The sequence below is a fragment of the Bombus affinis genome, chromosome 7 (assembly GCF_024516045.1).
Source record: "Bombus affinis isolate iyBomAffi1 chromosome 7, iyBomAffi1.2, whole genome shotgun sequence".
NCBI lineage: Eukaryota > Metazoa > Arthropoda > Insecta > Hymenoptera > Apidae > Bombus > Bombus affinis.
The window spans coordinates 15648349-15675860 of record NC_066350.1 but is presented as its reverse complement, the minus strand read 5'-3'; the positions used below and the strand labels follow the sequence as shown (position 1 = coordinate 15675860).

The 27512-nt window shown below is 43.5% G+C and overlaps 2 long non-coding RNA genes across 4 annotated transcripts in view; one reads left to right on the top strand and one right to left on the bottom strand.

Moving 5' to 3' along the window:
- The window catches only part of LOC126918658 (uncharacterized), a 362464-nt gene that overhangs the window by 105627 nt on the left and 229325 nt on the right, over positions 1 to 27512 (bottom strand). The window lies entirely within an intron of this gene.
- On the top strand, positions 4087 to 12789 carry LOC126918659 (uncharacterized). Its single transcript, XR_007711395.1, has 5 exons — positions 4087 to 4224; positions 4321 to 4536; positions 4588 to 4737; positions 4812 to 4903; positions 12487 to 12789. It is a non-coding gene; the product is annotated as an uncharacterized LOC126918659 (long non-coding RNA).

Sequence of the window (27512 nt, the reverse complement as noted above, 5' to 3'; positions counted from 1 at the left end):
TAAAGAAACGTGTCAAACTGTGAATTAGAGCGAAGAGATACCATATCGAACATATGCATATTGCAAGCAGAGATAAGGTAGATTTTTGCCGTAACTCTATGAAGCACCCTGTAGATTCTCTATTTATTTCTGGTTGATTCATTGGTTTATGGATGGCGAGTAGCTAGAGTTTCTGTAGTTCGCATACTTTGCCTCGTTCCTTTCCACCGAATACGGTTAATACTTTTCAATCGATGCATTGTAAAGTGGATTCGGCGAGTGTTCCACTTCGGTTCGGAGCGCATATTAAAATCTGTCCTTCATTCTTCGAGGAAACGTGTGCAGAAAGATACAAGTATCGGTTGTGGCTGCGGCATACGGTGGCGAAAGAGAAGAAAAAGGACGACACCCTTAATGGGAAATTTGTGTTTAATCCGCGTGTTGACAAGAGAGGGATTCTGCCGAGCGTAACAGAGCGTTCACGGATGATCCACCTTTTCCCGAGGCAAACTCCTTCTTCGGAACGATGAAATTCAATCCGTAACTGGGAGGATTCTCTCTCGTTAGGGATTACGCCTTTCGCTCCTTAAAATCCTGCCCTCCGCCTCGCCGGACCGTATTGTCCCTCCGTAATAAGGTATTTTAATTGGTGGTTGTTATTATGTTCAGCAGCTGGGCCGGCTGCTGCCTCTCTTCTTGGGCTACCTTCGGGCTACCTTCGAGCTACCTTCGACATAATCCGGAACGGAAGGAGCGGTGGCAAAAAGGAGAATCGAAAGTAGGAAAAAGAAGAAGGAAGAAGAAAAAGGGGAGAGGAAGAAGTAGGAATAAGAGACGGCCTCTCCTTCTGGTTGTTATGTCCTTCAGGAAACAAAAACGGAGACGCTGACCGGGAGAAGAATGAAAAGGGAAATGAAACGAAGTTCGCTAGCCAGCGAGGAAGAGAAAGAGAGAGAGAGACAGAGAGAGAGAGAAAGAGAGACAGGTTAAGACCTTGGCTACCATAATACTCGCTACCATATACAACATAGCGCACAGAGGAAAGACAGCATCGGTTCGTACGTCGGTGACCGAGGGTCAACCAGATACCAAGCGGGCTCTGTGTTTCGAATGCCTCGCGCCCGATTAATTGCACGACGGCGAAGATTTATCGGGCGGGGAGAGAGCACGACTGAAACGGTATTCCGGCGCTCGTTCTTTGCCGCGGTAATTGCCCGGTACCGATTACTAATTGCTCGTACTCTCGAGCCCACGGTGCAGGTTGACCGATTTGGGGAACGTCCTCGCGATGAAAATGCCAAGAAGCGAGGCACGCCCCGGTGACGACTAACATGGTGAAAGTATTTCGTTCCGCTTACAACAGGTTGGTCAACGATCTTTTCGAGTGGCTACTACTAATGAATCGAAGAATCTTTTTACAAGATGTATCGAGGATTGTGTCGGAGTTGTGAAATTTCTTACGAACGGTTGATTTATCGTCGATCATTTAAAACAAATTGGCATTTATTTAACGTGGATCGATAGTATCAACGGTGAAAATTTTTCCACGTCTCTGGTCGCTTGTAAACAATGAACGTTCCGAAAGTGTAGCCCTCAGACAACTGGAACTTTCGAAAATGAAGTTCGAAAGCCACGGTGTAGCACTACCCCTGCAGGGGCGCATATTTGAGTAGCCATTAACGGCTTTGGCGCGGTTGCTTGTCAGTCGATAAAAGTTTTCATCGTGTCTTTCTTCCACTGTCTCCTTCGCCCTCTCTTTCTTATTGCCTTTCTCTTCGTTCGTTCCGTCTTTCTTCTCTTCGCTCGACTCTCTTCCCTTGTTTCTCTCTGTTCGTCCCTGTCTTGCCACGATGATTCACAATTTCGCCGTCTTCTTTACTCGCTATCTGAAAATTCAGCCAAAGCGAAACTCCAAACGACGGACCGCGTCCTCGGTTACCAGGATTTCCATTCGTGATAGAAGCGGCGTAAGTGTCGGTGCGTTAATAGACTTGAGCTTAACTTCTCTACTAATGGTCGGCACGGTCAAATTTGATATCCATTAAGCATAATGAGATAATAAAGTCGCCGAATGGTCGTCGTTGAATTAATGGTTAAGTAAAATAAGGATGCTCGAGGCAGCGCGGTTAAATTCATCTCTCCATTATGGTTCCCTGTTTCCTATAGCAACACGTAAAACCCGCGTATTCGCAGCGTGTCTTTCAATTTATTTCACTCGTTTTACTTAAATTTCTACCAGTTTTATCACACGAGAAGCAGACAATTCGTTTACGCTCCTGTTTCGTTCTACGATAAAGAGTTACGTAGAAATTTGAACCGCGTTAAATAGCTCTCCTGAAATAGTTCTTTGCCTAAGATACGTCGAGTTGTTTGTTTCAGCGATGGCGTTCATTCGATCCTCTCAAATTTATGCCCGGCACGAAGTAAATGCATAGAAACGCGAACCGCGAAATGTCAGAGAAACGAAATAACATTCAGTAGTTTTGAGGGTTAAAGTGCTGTTAGTAACAATGCAATACGTAGCTATGCATGGTCAAAGCAACTATTTGAAATACCAGTCGCGATAGATTCGTTGTATAAAGTGTACTCTTGTAGAATTCTAGAAATAATTCGTTTATCCATTACTGTAGCGAAAAAATGTAGATACAAAAGGGAATAGTCGGTATTCAAAATTCGTCAAAAGAATCTATCAAACCCGTTACAAATCAGTTGGAAAATATTATTCGACGTGATAAAAATCATCGCTACATCGGACATTTGACTTTCACGAATGGTGATCTCATGTTACGCGAGCATAGAATTCGCTTTGTATCAAAGAATATACATGACACTGGCGAATAAATAAATGCAGATTTCTGCGAGGATTTTTCATTATCCGCGGATACGAGCGGGCCGGACACGCGTCATAAATCAGCGGTACTCTCGCGTTCGTAGAAAAATAAATGAACTTTTACGAAGTTTCGTTCGTCGCTCGAAACTCCATGGACACCGCGTATATCACGTTGTCATTCCGGTCGTCGTGATTCTAGGATGCGGAAAAGTGTGAGTGAGCGAATGAGCGAACGAGAGGCAGGGAGAGAGAAAGGGAGGAAGAGAGAGAGAGAGAGAGAAAGATAGAGAGAATGAGAAGCACAAATTAGATTAAAGCTCGATAATTAAAACTAGAGGTTCGACGGTGTAATCTGCTGATGAAAATCTGCTCGTGTTTTGCCTCGCGCCGCCACTGCTATCCGTAGCCAGTTTCGATTTTATTTAAAACGCGTTAAACAACTACGTTGCGGTTAATGCGACCATCCATAAATCGTTCGACTGGGATAAAAGTTATCTACCTGTCGCGGGCGATCATTTGGCAATGCGTTATTGCGCTTTAGTCACTTATTCAACGAGTATTTTTAGCTGTAGGACCAATGGATTAACGAAACTCTCCAGGTGAACCGAAATTTATGGCGATACACAGTAACAAAGAAAATAGCATATTATTAACGCTGTGCAATAAATTACACCGGATCATCTTTGCGTTATATGACGACGTTATGTATATCTTAAAAGATAAAGTTTTCAATTCTGCGATATGAGAATCATTTACTAAAGGGATAAAAAAGGAAGCAAAATATCGCGAAGACATTTTTCTTTTTTATTTGATTGATCTCGTGTTCTCGATCGTCTCGCAATAAATGCTGGCCAACGTTTTCACCGGATCTAAGGTGATCGGTACAAGCCGGTACCTTTATTTTTCGCTAGTAATTTTAGCGAAAACAACAGGAAGCAATAACATTGGTACTGAACGTCAAGATCGAGGCAAGAATTCAACGAACCGAGCTGGAATTGGTCACCTCGACGACGATCAATCTTCTACTTAAAATCGCGAAAATAAACGGGCGTGCCCGGCCGTGGTCGACTCGATATTGGTTTTCGATTTTGTTTTCTCTACAACTTGTAGGGTACGTGATCTTCCACGCGCCATCATGCGGCTCGCCAGGTAGATTGGCCACGGTGAATTAACAACCTTATCAAAACGGCTACGAAATTCTTCGAAAACGATATTACCAATATAGCCTGGCTACGATATAGCCAACCTGTATTTCAAATCCGTGTAGATCTTCGACGAAGGAAAATAAACCGTACGAGATATTGAATTAGCTGTCTCGATCAAGTTAATAGATATACATAAATCGCGGACATAATATTCGTTTTCGTGAATTGCCGTCAACGATATGGCTGAGAGAAAGCTTCTTTTATTTCACGGTAAGAATACGTTGCTCGTGATCGCGAACTTTGAATTACTAAAAATTTTGTTTACGTTAAATAGCTACCTATATTTAAGTGTCTTTAAATTGGCAGATAAAATCAGAAATCGCAGGAGACGAGGGAAATTACAAAGCAGTCTGGCAAAATTTGTCTTCCGCTGCTTTCACAAGCATGTGTGTCCTGGCTTGTCAAATTGCCTGCTTCGTTTATTTTCCGCGAACTTTGATATCTCGGTGTACAAACAAGGATACGAGATAATTATTATATTTCACCGGTAAGGTGACCATACTAGTGGAGAATGGTTGGGAAGTAAGTAAGCGAAGACCATTAATTTTATTGTTCATTGAAAAATGATCTTAGTTTCAGGAATGATTAAATACGCGTGGTAAAACCCTGTTGTTTCTGCAACTATCGCTGCGTCGTAACATTTTACCGAGGTAGATTCACCTGAAAATAAGAGCTTACCATAATTGCTATTCATCACATTAAACACTGGTTCTTCGGAATGATGTAAAATTATCTTGTATGTACACATCTCGGCTGTTTAAATTACGATCTTTTCATTTCTGATATCTTCATTTCAGTGTAATTAACAAAACTGCTATTATGCGCTCAACGATTAACACGGTTGTTACGTTACAAAGTATGCTCTTAATGGAGGAATTAATCAATTTACGTGAGTCAATTCGTACGTACGAATTTATACAATCTTGATTAAATGGTAGATACCGTCATAATTCCCATGAACGATCTACTACCAATGAACGTATCAAATGAAAATTCAAGAGAATTGTTTGCTGATCCGTGTTGCGCAAACAGCATCTGTTAAATTTCGTAATCCCCCGTCCGGCCGGCCACCCCAATCTTTTCCATTTGCTTTCTAATCAATCGTCCGCCCGTTTTTTGATCTCGCCACTCGCTCGGAATTAGGAACGGTCAATATGTGCTTCGATTTCTATTACCACGAAAGAATGTGATTCTATCGGCGCGCGATGAGTTTCAAACGAAATAACAGCGGAATTCCATAGATAAAATTCTCGTTAACGGATTCCAACGTACGTGCATACACGTCTGCCCTCCGATAAATCGATTCGTCCGCTCCTTTTCTCGATTTCCGCCAATTTTGTTCGCCTGCTTTTCAACCCGTGCCACCGAATAAGGACTCGTTACACCGAACGAGCTACGATGGTGGTTGCGATTGTGATATGGAAAGCGATACAACCACTAAAACGAACAGTCCAAATTTCTAATCATAGACAGGTGGTTGCGGGAAAATTACCGTGGAACTTGGCCGTGAATTGCATTAAGTTACGTAAGCAGACATAATATTCAATTTTATCCTGTATTTCGATGTGATTGCGTATCCTAGTTAATCAGCTTTTACGAAATTTAAGGCGATAATTATTCTAGAATTAGAATTAGATGTCATTGATAATTAACTAAAATTTTGGTTATTATAAGGTAATCGTATAAATTAGTTGACATTTTTATTATAAGTTTCTTAGGATCCCACAAATTGTGAAATATAAGATTAGAATCAAGGTGAATAAGAATCGAATTGGTTGAACTAAAGCGTTCGATTAAAATCTCCCATCGAAGAGCAAAGTAGAGATAAACGGTTCCACAGCGTTCGGAGATTGCTTCATCGGCGAAAAACTGAGTCGACGAAAGGGGAAGCCAAAATAGATTCCGCGGAAAGCGTTTTATGCGACGTAATGAGAGAAAAATGCACGGGTCGCATGCAAAAAGAGTTGAGCAGAGCTCCATGCCGCCTGCCATCCACGACAATGGACAAAGTAAAGTGCATTTGCGGAATGTTTCACATCCTCAGACAGAGCGTTCGTTGTCTAGACTAACAAATGACTCGAAGCTTTGTGTCATTCCATTAAAAACGGCTACCGAGCTTTGTTCTGCAAGAAATGTCTGCTTAAAAACTCGAATTTTAACTTGCCGACAAACGGCTCACGCTATTCTGAACCCTCCCCCCTCCCGGATATTTTTAATTGAGATTGGACTTTTAGATATATCATCATCCAAAAATTTACCATCTTACAATTTTTTCAATCACGTTTTCTTTGCAATAAACAAAAAGGCTTTTAATTTTCTAACGAGACTCCGTCGTAAAGTTGAGAAAAGTAATTCGTATTTTTCTACAGTTAGAAAATTTGTTGATAACAAGGAATCGCTATTTACTTGAAAATGAGTACACCTTTACCTTTGGATTTTTCTACTTACTATTATAATATTATTATTATACATTGAGAAATCTAAAAGAAGCTGAAATGCAAGTAGAACACCAATTTTCTGCAATAAAAAAGACTTATCTTTCTTGAATTGAAACCACGATTCGTGTAACGAGTGTACGATGTTACGAAGTAGGGATTAAAGATGCCTTACATAACATGCGAAAGAGGTAACAATATTAATTTAAATCAAAGTACAGCCATGTTCAATGCGCAACTTTCTACCCCAAGCTTATTAACCGGTAAAGCATTCATACAAGTTTGATACACAAGGAAATATCAGGAAACTCGTTGGAAACTTGTTCGAAAAGCGCAATCCTCGTCAAGCAGAATTTCGCCTCGCGTCCTTACCACTGTTACAATTACAAGCGGTGGGTAGATGGCCACGAAATTTCGTGACGCTCGATGAACGTCGAGACTGGCAGCAGGAAGCTGACAAAAAACGCGAACGTCGAGTGAATTTGTCGGGGTCAGGCGTAGTACGTGGACTAACGAGAGGAAAATTGACTAAGTTCGTAAACTGCGTTTGCTGTATTGTGGCGACCTCCATCACCGTTAATCGAGCATGCCAATCGCCCGTTTGCGAAAATGTTGCTTCATCTGCGTCCGGTTCTTTGCGAACGATCGCCTCGGTTATTAGAAATAACGGGGCAGCCCTTTATTCACGGACGTCAAACGCGAGTCGTGAAACAATGCGACCGCTTCTGCGCGAAAAGGTTTCCGTCCTTGCGGAAAACAGTGGGATCGGTCGATTGCCCCGTGAAATTAACTCTCGACAGTCTCGTCGCACGCAGCTTTCCGCGTGGTCGACTCGACCGCTTGTTTCCCAGCTAATAGGATTGGCTGTCGCTATTGAAAGTTTTAGAGCCGCGACCACTGGAGAACATAAAAGCTTTTCATGACCCAGGATCAACGATTTTGAATGTTCGCGTTACTGTTTACGACGTTTCGATATTATCGTTAACCGTGGAAGTACGTATGAAACCAATAAGAAAAGTTACAAGATAATAAGGTAGAAGAAAGAGGTCGATTAGTGGTTCGCGAAATTTTCATGAATAATTATTGGTCGTTTGACTGTTAACGTTTAGCGGTCGATACACTGAATTCGCCGGAAGACGCCAAATGCACGTTGAACTGGCCGCATTAGAGAATAATCGGTTTGCCTATTATCATGTATGTATGCACTTGCATTTGGCCCCGTTTGTGCGCATTACTACTCCCTGATCGCTCATCATTAAATCATTAACGCATTATCCATAGTAGATCTATTTTTGCTATGCCGGTTTCCCTTTCATCATTGCTAGTTAATAGACAGTTGTAATTACGATAGAAAATTTCGCAATCGTTATCGTCAATTTTTCTGCTATTACAATATACGCACGCGTGGTCTAAACACGCGTAATTTCAGTACGGTTCAGTCGATTCCACGCGTGGATAACGGATGGTAACTGTGGACGAGAACGCTTGCATTTAAATAACCCAGTTTCGCCCGAGGAACATCTCTACGATTCGTGACCAGAGTTTCGTTATTGCTATTCAAAAGTATCTGGAGAAACGGCGTTCCCAGTTAATTGACTCCGTCTAATAAACGACTCGATTCCCCATAAGACGTTCTAGACCTATCACCACAGTCTCGCTCTTGGATATCCTTACCTCGAGCCTCATCGAGTTTCTCAACGAGACACCGAAGGACCAATTAATTCGCGTTTCGTGGGGAGCTCGATTACTCCTATAAAGACTTTAGGAACGGGAAAAGCCGGCCGTCTACTCTAATTGGTCAATTTTCGCCGCTTAACGTCCAATTTATTACTATCTACAGGATCTTCCGGCTACGTCGTCGACCCCCCGAAGAAAACCGAAAACCGCTCTCCGGAGTATAATCCGATCGTCGAGTCGATAGATTGGGATCAGGACGAAGACGCTGGACGCAATGGTGGTTGGAGGTAGACAGAGGCAGGAGGGAAAGGGAAAGAGAGAACACTGGACTGCTAATTAAAATGTAAAGTAATTTCATCCCGGTTTGCGTGCCAATGGCCGAGAAACACAGTTCGTGTTTCTGCTAGTAGTTCGATCGTGGAACATACGACGATCGGCACGGCGTAGCGGCGAGATAGTGACTAATGGCCCTTCTAATTCTGACTAATTGGCCACCCTCAAGCTTCGCTCATCCCTCGTCTCACAATGGCTTGATGCTTTTGACAGGGTATATTCGTCGGATACTTAGCGACAACTGGGTGGTCGATCTTCTTTCCGAAGCCCTTGTAATCTCCCTAATTGAACTAATCTGCTGCTATGTTTCTTGCGCTTAGGATCAGTGTATTGCTTTCCCACTTAGACTGCATTTACTTGGCAATTAAATCTGATATACCTTGAGGACTATTTTGTTACGAATTGATAAAGGCAGAGGATCGAAATTCTAACGAATAAAACAAACAAATAACATAAATATCCTATAAATATCAGAAACGAGAGGATAATATACGTAGAAATATTTGGCACACGATCTTCACAGCGTTAACAAAAGGATACGTGCATTCCTCGTATCACCTGCGCAAGAATTCCTCGTGCAGAAGGAATTCATCTGAAACTTCCCAGCATTAACCTCGCTCCCATTCACGCCACTCTTCTTACAAAGTTCCTCGAAGAAGAGCCAACAGTTCGTAGGATTCCGGAAACACGGTGAAAATACAGTAGTTCGAATCGAGTTCCAGTGTACCGCGTGCTGTCTTTTATGACCCGTTAGATCGTGGACCGATTCTGAATTTCCAACTTGGTGGAATCATTAGCGCGATCTACGACGCGTCGACCGCGTTTCTGACTGGCGGTGCAATGGCATAACTGTACGTGTGGATGAGCCCGTACGACGTAGTTCAGGATATTACGGGCTGGACCGTACGCTCGGCCAAAGGAATTGGATTTCGCGTAATGCTCGTAGACTAGGGTGAGCTGCGGCCAGATAAAGGGAGATAGTCGACGGTCGAGCGAGAGAACCGACAGGAAGGTGGGGCGGAAGGGAATTGACCTAATCCAATTCGATGCGAGTTCTCGCCCACTTGATATCGCATAACAAGGGTCGGATGGCGGAACAATTTGAATACGGAATAAGATTATCGTTAAGGCAATTAATTAATGCAATCGAAGTAATTGGGGGATACGCCTGGATATGCTCAGTTGTCTGCACATTTCCACGTGAATGGAGCATTCAACTTTCTACGAAGCCTTGCCTGTGCAGAGGTACCGTCATTTCGCTTTCAAAGATCTTAAATAATCGTTTAAAAGATTTTCTAGATGGAACGTGATATTATAAAATTGACTTGGAAAGTTTCGAATTGACAAACGTGAACAGATCATCGTTTTGTCCTAGTGTTTTTATCATTCCATATCACGTGTATTTAAACGACATCGTGTTGATAATTTTACCGAAAACGAGCAATGTCAGTGTAATCGATATGAATCGAACGATAACTTAATCATTAAGGTGAAATCACGGTCTCCCGTATCCATATCCCGATCGTCTTCGATCCAATTTACCAATAGGGCTGTGTATAATTTATCTCGCGTGACAGTGGCCGTTGTCTCAATTTCTCAAAACACCGACATCCATCTTCCCTCGCCTCTGTTACGCCCTGCTCGCGCTACGTGTATTCACCTTGCGTGACTAACTTTACCGCCATGGTCCAACATAATCGCCATGGAACTCGTGAGTAATGTGCAAACTTCCATTAAGTCATTGTGTCATAAAGGTCTCAGCCGAGGCGCTCGGGCGAGAAGTAACGCCGCGCCGTTGTCGACACCGTTGGCACGGGGGAAAAGAATTCACGGCTTGGAAAGACAGCAATTCCGAAACGATTTACCAGAGTTTTCGTTCAGGTCGGTATCTCGGGACTTGTACTTCTCCCCTAGAGAACAATTTCAATTAATCTTGTAACCGAAATTCCATTTTCCACTCTGGGATCCTTAATCAATTCGACTGCTGGCTAAAAATAGCCTTAAAATCGAATCTACTCTCTCATTCCACGTTACATCCAACCACTACGATTCGCTAACATTGTTTTAAGCGAATCGATAATGGCTAACCAGGTACGTGTGATTTACACGAAATCGTTTTGCTTTTGCTTCTTCGCGCTATAGCATCGTAAAAAGATCACGGCCGACCTACATTCGTCGTTATGCTAATTAACAACTCTCCACGTAACGATCAATTCTGCCGCGTCGCTTGATACATAATTCTCCCTCGAGCGGCAAACTGGCACCTATTGTATTCTCTAACAGATAAGAAGTAGTAACACAGATCCTCCCTTTTTTCATACCCGTGCTTACGTCGTTAGGGCTTTTTGCCGCCACCGCCGTATTTAATTATTCGGCGGAGACGATTAATCAAAATCCAAACGCACAATGACGCCCGTCCACGAAGGATTTCGCAATCAATCTGCGCTATATAGTACACGTGTATGCGGGACAGATCCGTCGAATAACGTCCTTTTCGTTATATCAAAGCCCAACGAGGGCGTATTGTCTTGGCGCGAGAAGAGATCAGCGACCCTTATCTGCAGTCCTAATCCTCGCTGGACGTGCAACGGCTCATTATCCTTACATTTATTACCCGACGGCTTAAGGACTTCCCGATGGCATCGGCACACGTTCAGAGAAACGCAGAAAAACTGGCCAGTGTCCGTGCAACGCTGCCACCGCCACGGCTTGTTAACATTCTTCACGCTGTAGGTGCGGAGCTCGCCCTTCGACGGGCCTTATGGCCTCGTTCGCCACACGTTACCGTCTTCTTCGTCGTAGTCGTTGTCGTGGCCGTCGTGACGATTACGCGGTCGAATCCTGCGGCAACGAACGGAAAGGGAAAGCGAGCATAAAAAGAGGAGGAAACGAGCAGAGGGCCTGGAGAAAGGAAAAAGAAGATCGCGGACGTCTCTCGGTGGACGTGCGCGGCACACAGGTTGTGGCGATTCTCGCCTGCATGTTCTTCGTTACATCCGGTTCGTAGACTTCCTCGTCGATGCGATGACCAGGACCTCGAGCGGGGACTTTATCGCGCCGTTGAAATTTATGAACGTGGCAAATTCAAGGACTGGACCGCTCGCACTGCAGGATATAGTATAGGCGACGGGCCGAGCACCGAAGATTTATCGCGCGTTATATATAAATATATATTATATACACGTTTATATATACGCATATGTATATGTATATAGATTCTCGTATCACCAGCCACAGATTATCATTTATTTTTAAATTTATCGCTGTTTTACCACCGGATAAAGTATTATTATACCACGGATACATTTCTTATTCTACTTTCCGAAAAATTAGACAAGCGAGATTGACGAGAAATCGGTGTGGATTTAAACTGATCAAATAATCAGGAAGCGTAGGTGACACGTTTTAACCGTGCCTGGGTCGTATCCGAATTCAAACGATTCGTCGAGGAAAAAAAGATAGGTGGACTGTTGGGGAAATCGATAACCAACCGACGATCCTGGCTGGATTTCCCATTCGTTCTGTCACCATCGCGACGCCGATAATTGTTCTTTCACGGTGGATTACGCTGGAAGCTCCTTGTTGCGACGTGTCCGCCGTAAATACCGTTGGAATCTGAATCGAGCTGCAGTCCGAATAATCCGTGAGGCGTGCGGCGAGAACGTCATACGCATTTGGCCGTGCGCACACGGTACACGACATTCGTTCGTCCGTAAAACCAATCGTTATTGACAATAACGACCCATTAAAACACCGAAACGTACCCGGCTCGCTCGATCCGTTTCGCGAACGCTCGTTTCATCCCCTTATCGAACGCGCGTTGCGTTCGTCGTCTATCGTCCGCGACGAATCTGTAATACCGTGATACCGCGAATCTAGCCTGGCTTAAAATATCCATTCCAACTCGAAATACTTCCTTTTCGTATGTTTTGAACCAATATGCATGCTCCAGAGTATGCACGATAGGTATGGAAAAAGTTGAATCGTCGTGCAAAGGTTGATTTCTAAACGCACGTTAATGTTGTAGAAGGGGATGAACCCGAAGCGCTGTTGCTTCGTAAGTACGGAGTTATAAATTGCTGGCCATAGACGGTACGCTGGCAACAGTCACGGTCGATTCTTGGAATGCACCACCTACAATTCCAGGAATCCTCGACTCGTTGCTCTTATAAGGAACTCTGTTTCCAACCAATCAGAATGTTAAACGAAAATCTCTTCAGCCATTCGCAATCGGATTGAATTCGAACAATGTATCAAGCAGAAGATACGCAATATAAAAATAAATTTTTCATACTATATGTAGGTGAAATAAAATTTTATTTCTCAGTAATCTAACGTGTATCATATAAATATCAAATTAATAAATCATCCATTGATATTATATCTATTCCTATCTTACATCGCATATATTCTATTTTGTGGAATTAAACTATTGTATTAACGTATGGTAAAGCCGCGTGCATGCGAGCTCCATAGAAGCGGAACGTTGTCGTAGCAGTTGAAAACCCGGCAATTCGTTTCCATCCCTATTTTAAATTCTCATATCTGAAGCTGCTTCCACTAGCAGGAAGAAAGAGCGCGGCAGTAGCGACCGAGGAGTGAACCAACGGAGGATAGAAGAAAGATAAACAGACGCAGGAGACAGTCGACGAACAGAGACAGAAGTGGTAGAGAAAGAAAAGAGAAAGCGGAGGGAGTGAAACACGGAAGAAGAGAGAAGGATGGACGGACTGTGAAATTTCATTTCGTTAAGCTGGTTCCGTCGTGAAAGAGATTTTCCATTCCACGATCTGGCTTGCTGGCGAAAGCTGCCTCGGAGACGTATTACGATAATTTTTATCAGTTCGTTTATCAGTTGGTTCTCTCGTTGCATTTCCTGCGTACGATGGCAAAGTATCGATGGTCGCATCCCCCCCCCCAAAAAAAAAATTTGTTTCAAACGACGAGCTAAAGAGAATGGGAAAATTCAAGAAAACATGTGTTTTACGAGTATCGCAACGAACAATGTGGTCTAATCGTAGCCTCCACGATATTATTTCTGTTGGCTTGTTTTCGCGACGTGAGGTACTATTTCATGATAATTTCGCTGCTTACTGAGCGGTAATGACGCTCACACCCGCTGGGGGTGCAATAAAATCGCGGTCGCCTTACCGTGGAATCATACGGACTGGCTACAGTAGACGAATTATTGCGATTTTTTTCTGTCTGCCATTGCAACAACGTTTACATACGAGGTTCTATGTAATCACGTTACGACAATTCCGAGATGAAGTGTACATTACTGTACATAGTCTATCCGCAAGAAGAGGTCGTACTTACGGGACTTTAAATCGAGACGAAGCTGTAAAGTCAAAGTTTTGAGCTACTTTTATGACGTCGTATAAACGTACATTGCCGGTTATCAAGAGCTCGAAAGTTTTGATTATTCTCGGCCCGAATGTCTCATTCCGGCCCCTTAAAATTCAACTCGAACGATGACATTTGAATTTATTGAAAGTTCGCTCTTTGCGCCGGATCCCTAACGGGGGATCGACGTTGCTTCAAATTGTCCATATCGCTAAACCGTCCGTCGTATCCGAAGCGAAATCGAGTTCCCTCCGTTTCTATAAATCTATTATCTGTATCTACATCTCATCGATACCCACGTCTCACTCAAAATAGACTCTCGATCGCTCCGGTCCCGACTGGCTGCGAGGGGCAACGCGACTTTGTACGCCAGGCAGCTCGGAACGTCCGATATTATCGAATTATCAGTACTCTCGTTTATAGCGTGAAATACCAATTTCCCGGCCCTTTCGTTTGAGATACGAAACGTTTGCCGCTGATCCGACTGCGATCGCCATTTTTCGTAATAACACATCGTCGATCCGTACAATTTTGAGAATTTTAATCCTTTGTGAAACTGAGTTCTTTGCGAAGACGAGAAATAGGCATACCGTTATTAAGAAAAAGGAAAGAAAAGGAAGAAAAAGACGATCGTTATTGAGGGTTACCGATCGAATTTCGTTGGAACTCGATCAAATTCCGCGCATTATCCGTGCAAATATTTAATATTATCCGATTAACGGCGTTCAAATACGCGGCGGAAAATTCGCCGCCAGCACAAATGTTCCATTTAACGGCGCAAATGGGAATACATCGTTTCTCATTCGGCTGTTGTTCCAGTTAATAACTTTATGTTTACGTTGCACCATGGAAATTCTGTCGCGACAACGGCGCGCGCCACATCGATTCGCCACACTTTTCCTGTTTATCATAAACGAGCAAAATAATTTTGCGCCGTTGGTCGCCTTTGAGGGTGTTTTCGTTCGATCTGGCGGCTGTCGCCCGACGAAACCACAAAGCTGTCTCGCTCGGTCAACGTTATTGAATTACCGGACAGTTTTAATTATGATGCGTACGCGTTCCGTCGAAGGCATTGTGTTTTTAATATGCCTGTTCTGCGTTATATAATTTTTCCTACATTCCCGGAAGCGCCGCTGCCAGGACCGATGCCGTTACGACGAATACGGTCATTCATGCGTTTCCACCTGTAATTATTTCACACTAAAGCGGCATAATGAACTGGGTTTACGTATAAACATGACGTGACATTATTACGGTAACATAGTAGATAACGATGGAAATAAAAAGAAAACGAGCGAGACAGATTTACGCATTATTAACTTTCCGCTAAATGGTTACACCGTACTGATAATTTAACAAACAACTTTTTATCTATACCTATATAGTAGGTAATATAAAAAAATAATATGATTTTTCAAACAGTGAAATTTGTCACGGGATACGATAGTCATAAAGAGAAAGTAAAATATTTAACGCGAGTACGACAAACGGATGTAAAAAACAATTGACTTACTAAAAGAGACGAGTGTTTATTTGAAAAATAAATATATTATGTGTCGGATAACTTTATGCATCTGCATGATACGTCGCGTCTATTATGATAAAATATTCACGGCAAAGATAAAAGGAAAGAGAGAGGTAAGGGGAATGTTCTATTTATCCTGCTTTTAACATGCAAGTTTAAACAGATATGGTACCAGCGCTGCGGTCGGTGGATAATAATTCGGAATGCCGGCATTTTGGAAGGAGAGGACTTACAGGAGCGTGCACACGAAAGCGTACATCCGATACCCGTTGTTCGGATGGGCAGAAACACGCATGCACGCACGACAACGGTAGTCAACACGAAAGTGGCGTACGTCGACTATCGGTAGGTGAAACGTGCGTGAGTGAACCTGCCGAATGGCCCCGACGTTTCACCCAGCTAAAGGTTGAAATCGAATATGAGGAGCAAGGGCCAAGGAAGCACACGGTAGCCTTGCACGCGCTGGTAGGGAAAGGCTTCTTCTTTGCTGGTTGCATGCCAGTAAAGCCGAGGCAGTGTTCCACCAGATCGTACAGCCATGCCTGGCCAAACTCTTAAACGAATCTACTAACGAATCCGGTGAATCTGGATAAGCTGTACAAGGTGAAAGAGAACCTACGTCGTCACGTAGTGGTGGAACGCGAACCGTCATGATTGATCTTGTCTGATTAAATGGAGTCTTGCTTCCACCTTTACTCTTTCGGCATCTTCTTGTCACGTTTCACGTGGTCGATCGAATTTCTAATTTACATAAAATCAATGGGTAAAATATATTTCAATGTGGTCAATGGGCAAAAAGAAACTAAACGCAGAAATGTCGAATGCAAATGTTAAATGTTTTTTTAAGTTTTCCCTTCTATGACCATTCTATGCTCGCTTTTTCTCTCTTTCTCGTTTTATTACGGATATTCGACCGGTATTTGAACTAAAAATTATCGATCACGAACCTAAAATCGAAATGATAATCAAAGGATGCGCAAGGAAACTACCGCGCTTATTAGAATTTCTTCTCTAAAGTAGTTACATTGAATTTATGCGAACGAAAATTCTTCGTAAAATCCAAACAACTCTTTCAACAAAAGTTCTGAAAAAAATTAATTAACATTTCCACCAACGAAGAATAGGGAAACACGGCATTGAAATAATACGGCAGACCATTGCGTTATGTAGTTTTACGATAAATTTCACGGCTATGAACAGTGTTAATGGCGATATTCCGCGGACCAACGCTGCGTACACGATACGCGTGTAGCCTATTTCGTTTAACGTATACTGATTATATTTATAATTACGTTGCATCAGACAAATCGTTAAGCGAGTGGAATAAATTAGAGGGGGTTGCAGATACGCGTCTGCATACAAACGCAACCGAGCGAGCTCAGTTGTCTGTGTTAGGTACGCCAAAATGCAAGCTATTGGAAAGTCGTTCGGTGCGTTTTTGTTGATCTAGCGGTTGGTCGTGTTTGTTTAATTAAAATTATGCAAGTATGACGTGTAATTTATGGAGATTCGTATGGTACACGCAAACGCAAGCAAGCCGCGCATGGTACATCGTCAATGTTCTTTCGCGTCATTTCCTTCTTCCACCGATCTGGGCGATGTTAAGGCAATTAACGAGGGAAAATGTCAACATTTCCTTCTTCCATCGATGGAGTCGCGTTACCGCGTCTTCCGATGAAAAATCGTGTCTCTATCGCGGCTAACACGATGATCATCCCATATTATAAGAAATAATTTCGTACTGCATCATCATTACTTGGCTTGTATCTTTTCTATACGCCACTTCCTTGTAATTATACGGATGATTGTAAAGAGGACGTTGTTCCGAAACAGGTTATTCCTCGTGGAATTCGTTTATTCGTGGCTGTTGAAAAGGGCAAGCAATTGTAAAAAAAAAAAGAAAAAACGAGAAGAAAATTGGGTATTCGTTCTGAAGAAGAAATTTCACCTGACTCCGTTATCTCCAAAACAATGCAGGAATTCCGTTCCCGCGGAAATTTCAAAATCGAGCTCTTTCAATTCGCCCCGCGGAGAACGTTCCCTCATTACGCATAACGACGGTTCAGTGATAAGGACACGTCCGTCTCTATGTAGGGGAAGACGGCCGAGAAGAGCTGCCTGTCCTTTTTTCGCTGTAGTAGCGGCCAATCGCCTGCTCCACCCAAGTCGCGGCTCTCATTACGGTCGCGGCCTAAAGAAAGGGCCTTCTTTTTCCCCCTCAGCTAGTTTTATCTGGCTCGTAAAGGTAGGTAGGTAGATACATGCACGTACCACGAGGGCAGTCTTCACTTAAGGTAGTCTGCCTGAAGAAGTAGTTCCATCCTCCCAGCTACCTCTCTCTCTCTCTCCCCCCTCATTCTCAACCTCAACTCTCTTCTTTCTCCTCTCTCTCGTTTGCCACAATGCAGCCCAGAATGATGCAACCCTGTGCACACCGTTGCGACTGCCATCTAGTCATCCAACCAGTCAGCCAGCCAGCCAACCAGCCAACCAGCCAGCCAGCCAGCCAGCCAGCAAGCCAGCCACCCAACCAGCCTAACCACCCTGTCTGTCTAGACACTCTCCTACTCCACTGCACCCTCTGAGCTCGCGCTTTCCCCTCGTGCCTGCTGCACCTACCCTCCCACGCCTTCAACCCTTTGACACTGTACCGTACTACCAGGCTAAAGGGAGTGTTGGTGCACCTCCACCAGCGTTGCAGGTGCATCGTGCCCTCTGTACGTGCACGAACGGGGACACCGTGGCTTTGCGTGGTTATGTACATTCGTTTCAGAGCGGAGCCGGGGCTCGGGAGAAGAGAAAGGATGCACACACATCAGGCGTCGTCGCATCAGGCATCGTAAGTCGCACGTGAGAGCATCGCGACTAGAGAAAAGCGAGAGGCCAGAAGGGAAGTTAGACCCCTTTCGATAGGGATTTCATATGAGAAGAAAGACAGACAGAGCCACCCTTCTTTCGTTACCCCTCAGCCTCGGCAGACCACGCCTTCTCGACCTACCGCCACAACCGCTACAATATCGTCCCTACCACTCGTCCTCGGTTCTCCTACACCTACCCTGCTTCTCTCTGTTACTACTGCCGTCGTTTTATCCCGGGGGACGTCATTTCCGCGTGGAGTCGATAGAAATTTAATAGACGGTTTTAGAGTATTTCCTAGCAGCTCGACAGTCAACCGGCCGTTCCGGTGATTCGTTTCTTTGATCGCGATCAAAGTTCACGAATCGTTATGAAGCTTTAATAAGGTTCAGAGGGATGTCAGGATACGTCAGGATGTAGAGACGTGACAGATTGGGTTCGGCGACTTCATCCTTTTCAAAATTCCATTATTTCGCTCGATTCAACCGTAGATACGGTTTATTCCTATCACGAAGAAGAAAGTCACGCCTGTCGAAACGCCTGTAGAAATCACAACACCATCGGAAACAGCGACGATTCGCGTCGAGGTGAAATCCATCGTTCGACGTAACGTGCAACTAAAGCATGCCTTTGTTCGAAGACAACGAAAGGACGACGAAAGGCGACGATGACGCTGGGGCTCGAAGAGGCGCAGCATAGGTGAATGTCGACTGGGGTGTCAGACGACAGACGCCTATTTGAAAACTGTCGCTAAGGGGTAGTAAGTCCGTAAGGGTGTAACTACTAGGAACGCTCTGTTGCGAGGGTGGAACGAGCTTGCCATAGGGGTCTTCGTCATTATTGAAGAAAGTTCTGCGTTCCCTTGTCGTCTTCTGATCCTGATCCCCGTTTGCCTCCCTTCCGAGCTAACCCCTAGTGCAGCAACGTCTCTCATCAAAACAACCGACTCGAACAGAGCCCGAGACTTGACTGGAACTAGTAGCTTCCTGCCCGCGTTGCAAGCGCGAGCGAATGCTCTCCTACCTGAGCGAACTTACTGCTGCCTTCCTGTCTTGTCGACACTCCAGACAGAATTCATCATGCACGGTTGCAACCCCTGAGTTGTTAACTCTAACTGACACGGTAACGTATTCCCTGTATGAGAAGTTGCAACTGCAACAAGAAGGCTTTTTGAACTTGTTTTGCCGTTATTTGCTATACATCGAGTAGTCAACGTTAAGGTGACAATTAGGCTGATTTTTTCCGACCTAGGGAACAAGCACATACGCAAATTGTAAAGCCTGAGTCACTGAGGATATCGCTGAATAATTTCGCATCTCGACCCATAGATCCCACGTTGTTTGGTTTATCGAGAAGCTTTAATCCATTGACTCCGTGTTACAACGCTACACCCAGGCTGTGTTTAATCTGATAAAACAGAGTCGCGTGTGGAGAATCCTCAACGAACATCTCGCTTATTACACAATTTTGCGCGTTTGTATAGTTTGCGAAATATTCGGAAATGGTGTGGAAAGGGAAGAATAGAAGCGAAAGTTATTTGTCCATTCGAACGGCGATGTAACATCAACGCTATTTCCTCAGCGTCGGCGTCTCATCAGGAAAATTGTTGGAAATTATTTGCAATCATAAAATCATTAGACAAATTCCTATCTTCATTCCTATCCAATTTTTAAACCGATTTCACGGAAATGCTATTCCAACTGTCGTCTTCGAGGCTTCGTTTTTCCATAGAATCTTCTTTCCTTGTTCTTTCCTCGGTAAGTCGAAACGAGCAGGATCGCTCGTTTACAATGATCAGACCATCCGGCTGTATCCAAGCCTGCAAAGGAAATTAACTCAAACTGAACGGGTTTCGTTTCTCTTATTCGCTGCTCTAATCTCTCTTCATCTACTGCGAGCTGTCCACGACTCGATCTCATTCCATCTTCGCCATTCCTCCTCCGATCATCTTCTACCGTTCTCGAATGATTCCCCTAGCTCACCTACTCCCTTTTCTCTCCTCCTATCTATCCGTCTCGCTCCTCTCTTCTCGCGCACCGACCATACCCTATCGCAATCTTTCTTGCGCGTCCAGCATTTTTCTGAGAACCGTCTCGCTCTCGCTGCTGCAGGGCAATCGCCCAAACGCTGACGCAGCCGGAGTTCACCCGGCGAAGATCGCTCGACTATCACGCCAACCTATCCGGGCACATACGTATGTACGTACATCTGGTACATTTGCAATTGGAAACTTTGTCTCCTCTAGCTCGATAAAATTAGGCGTTCACTTCGACGTTGTGAATGTGTAACTCGTTGATTACAATGTTCTTTCCTTTATTATTCACAGTATCGATCTTTTGCTTTTCAACAATTTCTGAACTCGTTTTGCAAGATTACAGTCGGGCACAATTCGTTATCAGAGTACTGTGGAATTTGTTAATAAATTTAAGAATAGAGTTAATGAAATTAATTTGAGAAAATTAATAACATCGTTTATTATTTCATAATGGCGGTATTAGCGGTTCGGTGCGATATTTCGTTAAGAGACTAATCGCAAGTATTTTCAGATACGAAACGAGCACGAATAATCGAGCTATATTTAGCCAAGTACCCAGATTGTTTCACCGATAACAAATGAATCTGCACGAACGATTACTTTCGGCCAGTACACGCTTTTAATAATTGGCATCATTCCGCACTCAGCGCGTAGTAATTATATGCGAATGGTATGTTAAATTATGGTAATGAAACGGTCCGAAAACTTACGGCAGCATTAAATAACGGTAAGGATGAAAAGCCAAATTTCCATTCGGTTCATGACGAATGGTGATTGCAATCGTTTCCGCTCCACTGGAATCCATTATAGACTTGTTCTACGCTCGACATTATCTCGCCCCGACGGCGGAGATTGTAATTAGTTGTGCATAGTAATCCGTCACGAAATGCCGCCCAGTTTGTGGCGAATCATGCTCATGATCGAGAAAAATATTACTATCGCGGTTGCAGGCTTCTATTACACTGACCCTTTTAACAAGTAGGCGCCTATCCGAATCCAAGCAGATTATTATTTTTATCGCTGAGTAATATAGGTCAATATATTATTCTCTTTGTGATATTATATATTAGCTTCAGCTATATATATAAAAAATGTTAATGGATTCCGAGGAACCTGAAATTAAGTTTCTTATCAGGAATATCCAATTACCGCTACTGTATGAACAAAATTATACATCACGAGAAAATATATGCGCGTAAATGTACAATGTTTTTCTTCAATGGTTTTTATAATATAACATGATCAGAAAATGCAAATGAAGTATAATTTGCCATCAAAGCTAGATAGTGCTCCACTTACTATTTCACATTTCATTTCACGACAATATTATTACGTCCCAAGCTTGCTAAGCTTTTTGCTTGGTACTTGGAAAAAATCTGAAAGATAAAAGCGCTATTTCTTTTTCACCTTTTAGATACTCCCATTTTCTAATCTTTAAGCTATTAAACGTCGTTAATGTAGCAGCGAGTGCCTCCACAAGAACGAAGAAGAATCTTGTTCCTTTATTCCATTCTCCGCCCAAAACCACGTTCCGTGAACGTTGACAATGTCGCGCGGTCTAGCTACGACCACGTTACACTTGTTTTACATAAACCAGATGGTCGGTAGCGGCTTTCAAATTACGCGGCCACTTAAATCTTGGAAATTTATTGCTCGGAGCGAATCACGTGAACCTGTATCGGCTGTAGAAGTACGTGGTAAGCCATTCAGGACGCCCGGTGAACCGACCTGGGCCAGGCTATCGTTCGTCCGTTTAACGTTTACACCGTGAATTACCTAATCTACTTTATGGGGCGGCGCCGTGACCGGCCCGATAAGTGCGCACCGACGCCAGGTTTTCTCCTATGAGTTATTGCTAAGCGTGCGTAAAACGTTATCACGACTGTAATTAGAGCGTCGCCGTACTGCAATACTGAATCGCGATGAAACACGGCAGGGACATGTCGTTGACTTCCGCCGCGTGGCCGCTACTTTCGGGCGATCGATGCTTTAGATTCTCTGCCACTTTCGAACGCGTACTTTTTATTGTCGTGTGATTTTCGTGGAATATTCTAGGGTAGTTATATAGGATATATCACATCTCACGGATCTTCATTATTTTCATACATGTTGCGAAGATTATTAAGATGCCACATGGTGTCAAGCGATGGTCAACATCCTGAGTAATTCATCAACTTTATACAATTACCGATCGGTTTTAGTTTCATAGATATACGAGAAAAGTTTTGTCGATATTATATGTTGGATTGGTCGGGTTTGAGTTAACCGTGATTGCAACGGAACAAATCAAAGATAAGGAACAAGAAGAGTAAGAATAAAAAAATGTTGAAGTAAAAACACTGGGTATAGAATGAAGAGAAATTGTTGGAGAAGTTGTAGTTGGTATCACCTGCAGAGTGTTGGATTTCTAGCTTCAACTTTAGCTAGTACTGGAGGAAAGGAAGTAGTATATATCCAACAGTGGAAACGGGGGCAAAACTGAGGGCTGTTTTGCTCAAGAATAGTTACAGCCTCTGGGTTATGAAGTATAGCGCTATTGTACAGCACGATGAGAATGTGTTCATTTTACTGAAACATCGCATGAATCGTGAAGTTTAAAGATCACGCGAAACTCTTGTCGAGAAACGTGGATGGGATATTCGAGTAATATAAACAGAAATGAGTTATACAATTTTCATTTGCTCGAAATTGCATGAACTCCGCTCGAAGAGAATCAAATCGTCGTTCTTATACTGCAACTTAACCATAAAACACTGCGCTATCATAGACTTCCATATTTCTCACCTAACGGTGCAATTTTACGAAACATTCTCCTTGGCGGTATCCCTCCCTTGCAGCAACAGGTCAACAAATTTGCCTGTTTAGAAAATCTCCCGAGAAGATTAAACGCCACGATGAATCTACATTTTCAACCATTCAGCGAAATACGTTTTCATAAAAATACAAATTAACTGTTCGTAACATAAAAAATGGTACGTTTACTCAGTGTTGAAATAAAATAACGTTGGAGACAGATTATTAGTACCAATTAAACAAGACACAACACACACAGATAGAGAGAATATTATCAGAACTCAAACGAAAATCATAGAAAAGTAGTATAAAATTTATAGAATTGAATTATAACGTAAAGTTTTGTAAATATGGTACCTCAATACACAGCAAAAATAAGTTTGCCATCTGTACCTTCTCTTCGAAAACCGTGACGTGCTTGAAAGATAGCGAGCTAATCTATCGTCGCTTAAAGCCGCACAAAGATACTTCGAGGAAGATTCCAAAAATGTTTAGAATCTAAAAAGTCTCGATCTCAGAATAAAAGAAATTTAAAAACCTCCATCGTATATTCCAAGAAATAAACGCATTATTACATAAGAAGGCACAGTTGAAGTTGGAGCCGGCAGCGGTGCAGGTATTAAGAAATTTATTAACATGGCCGCGAAGGCTCTTATCGAGACAAGTATACCCCGGCGCTAGACGTTACCCTCTAAATAATAGCTAAGCAAGCGTAAAGCGTTATCGCGGGTATAATTAGGCGGTCGGTCTGTCTGAGGAATGAATCACGGTAAATCAGAGGAGTGGACACCCTATAAATGTACGCGGCGCAGCGTTCATCGGCTAAGGCTCGCGGCCTCGTTCGCTGAGGGTACCGGTAACCCGGTAATTACGCTATCTGCTCGTAACGCGTTGTTAACGAATTATTCCTTGCCGCGATAAAGCGGAGAAATATCGTGGCGATGGAACGGCGGCGTATCGCATCCGACTCGATGCGCGCCAGACCAGGCCACACTGTGTTATCTTCCACCGTTTTATTCTTATCTGTTCGAGGATCATGCCGTCGCGGATGTTCCACTTTCGATACCATTGCTCCGCTGGATTATGCAGGCACGCGCATAAATTGCGATTTATGACCTTGCCGAGGGACCTCGTCACCCCGTTGTATCACGCACGCCGACACGTTTCGTACAAAACGATCTTTACGGATGTCCTCGTAAGCAAAAGCAACCGTAATTCATCGTAATTTCGAATAGCTACTTTGTAACTGAAGCAACATTCATAAAACGCATACGTCGAGGCGATTCGAGGTTTTTAAAGATTATCGTGCAACGAATTTTATATATAATATCTTGAATGTTGAACAGGCTGACATAGATTATTCAAAAACGCCTCTATTTCTTAGAGCTGAGTTACATACGCAGTTTAATAGAGTTTCCGTGAATAACAAGGGTAAAAATACTGTAAACACGTATGATAATCAGAAATATTTTATCAATATTTACGTACACATCGTTACACGATCATTTTTCCCTTGCAACTATTTTTCTCTTTCCTTCTTTTTTTTTTATTATCGAAATCTACGGAAGCAAATCTCTCCGCGACCCTTGCCGTGCAAATCGATTTCCAGAAGGCACCGGATAAGGCGAGAAAAATCGTGGCGCCGTGCGAACGTAAAGCACTAGCCCGAGATATGGAAAACGAGAAACTTCCTCCGACTAATTTAATTCCCCACCCCGGAGCAGATCGCTGATAAAGAAGTTTACGCGGCGTTGGTTTAAGTCCGATGACTATGAAAATGTTTTATTGCCAGCGGTATTGCTCTTAAAGTGTACGGCCAGGCAAACCGAGCCGACTTGCCCTGCGATCGATATTTATAACGTATCGCGCGTCGCGTGCCTCCCTCCGCCTCCAGAAATACCTACGGGTTTAAACGCGTAAAGAACACGCGTTAAACGAGAACGGAACAGATTAAACGATTTACGAGTCGGTTCGCGGCGCGCGCGCCACGCTTATTGAAACATCACCGCGTTCTCTCGACCGGCTGCGCACGGTCTGTATCGGTAAACGTTTTCCATCGTTACTACTGCCGATGTAATTGGCCGTCGTAACGCGATTTGCCGTTAATAATACCAGCGATTCGCCAAAAAATACGAGTATCGACGAGCTGCCAGTAAATTGTCGTGCAAAACGTAGAATGGTTTTTCTATCGTTTGGATTTTTGGTACGAATTTCCATTATTATCGCCGGACAATACATTGTTTTCATAGAGGAAATTTACTGGTATCGTTTTGCGTTATCCGACAACGAATTTCAGTGGAAAGCTTTCATCGGACAGTTTTATCCTGCCCAGATACAGTGTACTCATCTTTAAATGGAAATTTTCTGCTTTTCCAGGTATAAGAGGACACGAGACTGAAAATAGAGCTACAGCTCGTCCATTTTAGCCGAACGATTTCTCGTCGTCACCATCCACAATCCCGAAAAGCTTCCGCGAGCTAAGCCGACCCCGCGTGAGTTTCGCTGGTTCCCAATTCTATCTTATTCCATCGGTTTTTACGCTCTGTATTTCTATCTATTTACTCATCCTATCTTCACGTTCCTAATTCTTTTTGTTATTACTATTATCAGTGTAACAAACACAAGAAGTTTTGAATATTTTTCGCCACAAATTAAGGGAATCATAATATAACCATTAAGATCTCTTATTAGTAGCTGAACGTCTAACAATTTAATTAAATTAATCGGTACTCGACGAAGTGCTGAACCATTAATTAATGACCCCAATTTGGGATACGTACTTGGTCGCAATTACCATCGTATTATGCGCAATAAATCGTCGCGTGATTCAATAAGGAGAGAGGAATAACACCTGGATAACGTGCAATTTTCAGGCAGTAGAACACGTGCTGGCTGGAATGGCAAGGAACTTTTTGACGTATTCTTTGCCATTTCAGCGCGAGCGTCGGGACAATTTGCGCGACACCTACGGGTACCGTGTTATTTCACGACACCGCGCTGCACCGTGTCCCGCGTTTTATCTCAATTTCCATGCCGTTTCCCCCTTTTTTTTCGCGTACCGCCATTTACAATATTTTCCCTTACCGGCCCCGCCCGTGTCTCACCGTTGTTTCTCGTAACAACAACGCGCGATGGGTTACGAAAATATTCCGTTTCCGTGCCACTGGCGTCGATCTCTATCCGCTTGTTTCATGTATCTTTTAGTCTTTTAAAACAACGCGCGTTAGTTCGATCGTGGAACTCGCTTTACGCGAACGAGTTTGCAATTTTCCGCAGTTAATGATAAAAGTCGACTACGAGACCCGTATTATTTTAATTTGTCAAAATACATGCGACGCGTACCGCTGTTACTGCCTTCTCATTATCCTCGACACACCATGCAGTTCTACACGCTGGTAACATGTGTGGACTGGAAAAATTCACGCACCTTCGTTGCCTTGTTTCTCGAATTGTAACTGTATTTTTTGTAACGTTCAAACGAAACGTACGAGAATATGGTCGACGTATTAGAGGTATTCGTCATGACGACGAAGAGTAACGGCGATGCAAACGACACGCGTCGAACTATATCATTCTCGGTCGAGTTCGCTCGAGTTTATGCGATTCCGGTTTTTCCTCAAATCTGGCAGATCCCCCGTGTAAATCGCGTCGCTCCGATTGCGCAGTCAAAGGGGAGAATTATACACGACCTCGTGGCACTGTGGGTCCGTGGTCCACCAACATTTCGCGGTATTTTTGCTGAGCGATTTGAACAGCGTGACTCGCACCATTGCCCGACAAAATTATGCGTCGCCGGGGACCCTCGTTTCCGTGAAGTCGAGCGAGCGTGCCGCGCCATGACACGGATGGAAGAATTCCGAAGGGTACGTATTTTACGAAGTTCAACGGATCGATCGTTCACCGGCCCAACATTTTTGTTCCCACGATAATACGATATCGTAGTCGTGGATCGACACGAAACTAGGTTTAATCGCCATTTAATTTCCAGGCCGGACTTTAAATTTTCTCTTAACGATAAACGTCGATTGTAAAGCGAGGTGAAATAATATTTTCAATAATGCAAGGACTAGAGTTCGAATGAAACATCGGTCGGTTTAAAAAAAGCATTTTACACCAGCCTCGGGAATTACGTAGCGTGCGCTGGACACGTAAACGCCAGTGGCCACTTTATATCACTTCCAACGACAGTTTGCCTACTTCTGCGTGTCAGCTTCCAATCGGATTAACATTTCATCGTGAGAGTCTCATCAAAATTTCCTGGATGTATTCTCGGTTTTTAAATTTCACGTTGCGATAACACGCGTAGTTCGTCGAGGTAGGTGGAACCAACGGCGCTGGGACTCGACCTTGTTTTCAAGAAGAAGAACCAACGACGAAGAGTACGGCAGTCAGGATGAAAGTCGCTCGCGCTATTTTCCACGAGGTAGGCAGGGAAAATACATACCTTCGTGCCACTCCACCGCAGTCCCCGAGCGCCTAATCTCTAAGTGGCGTCATT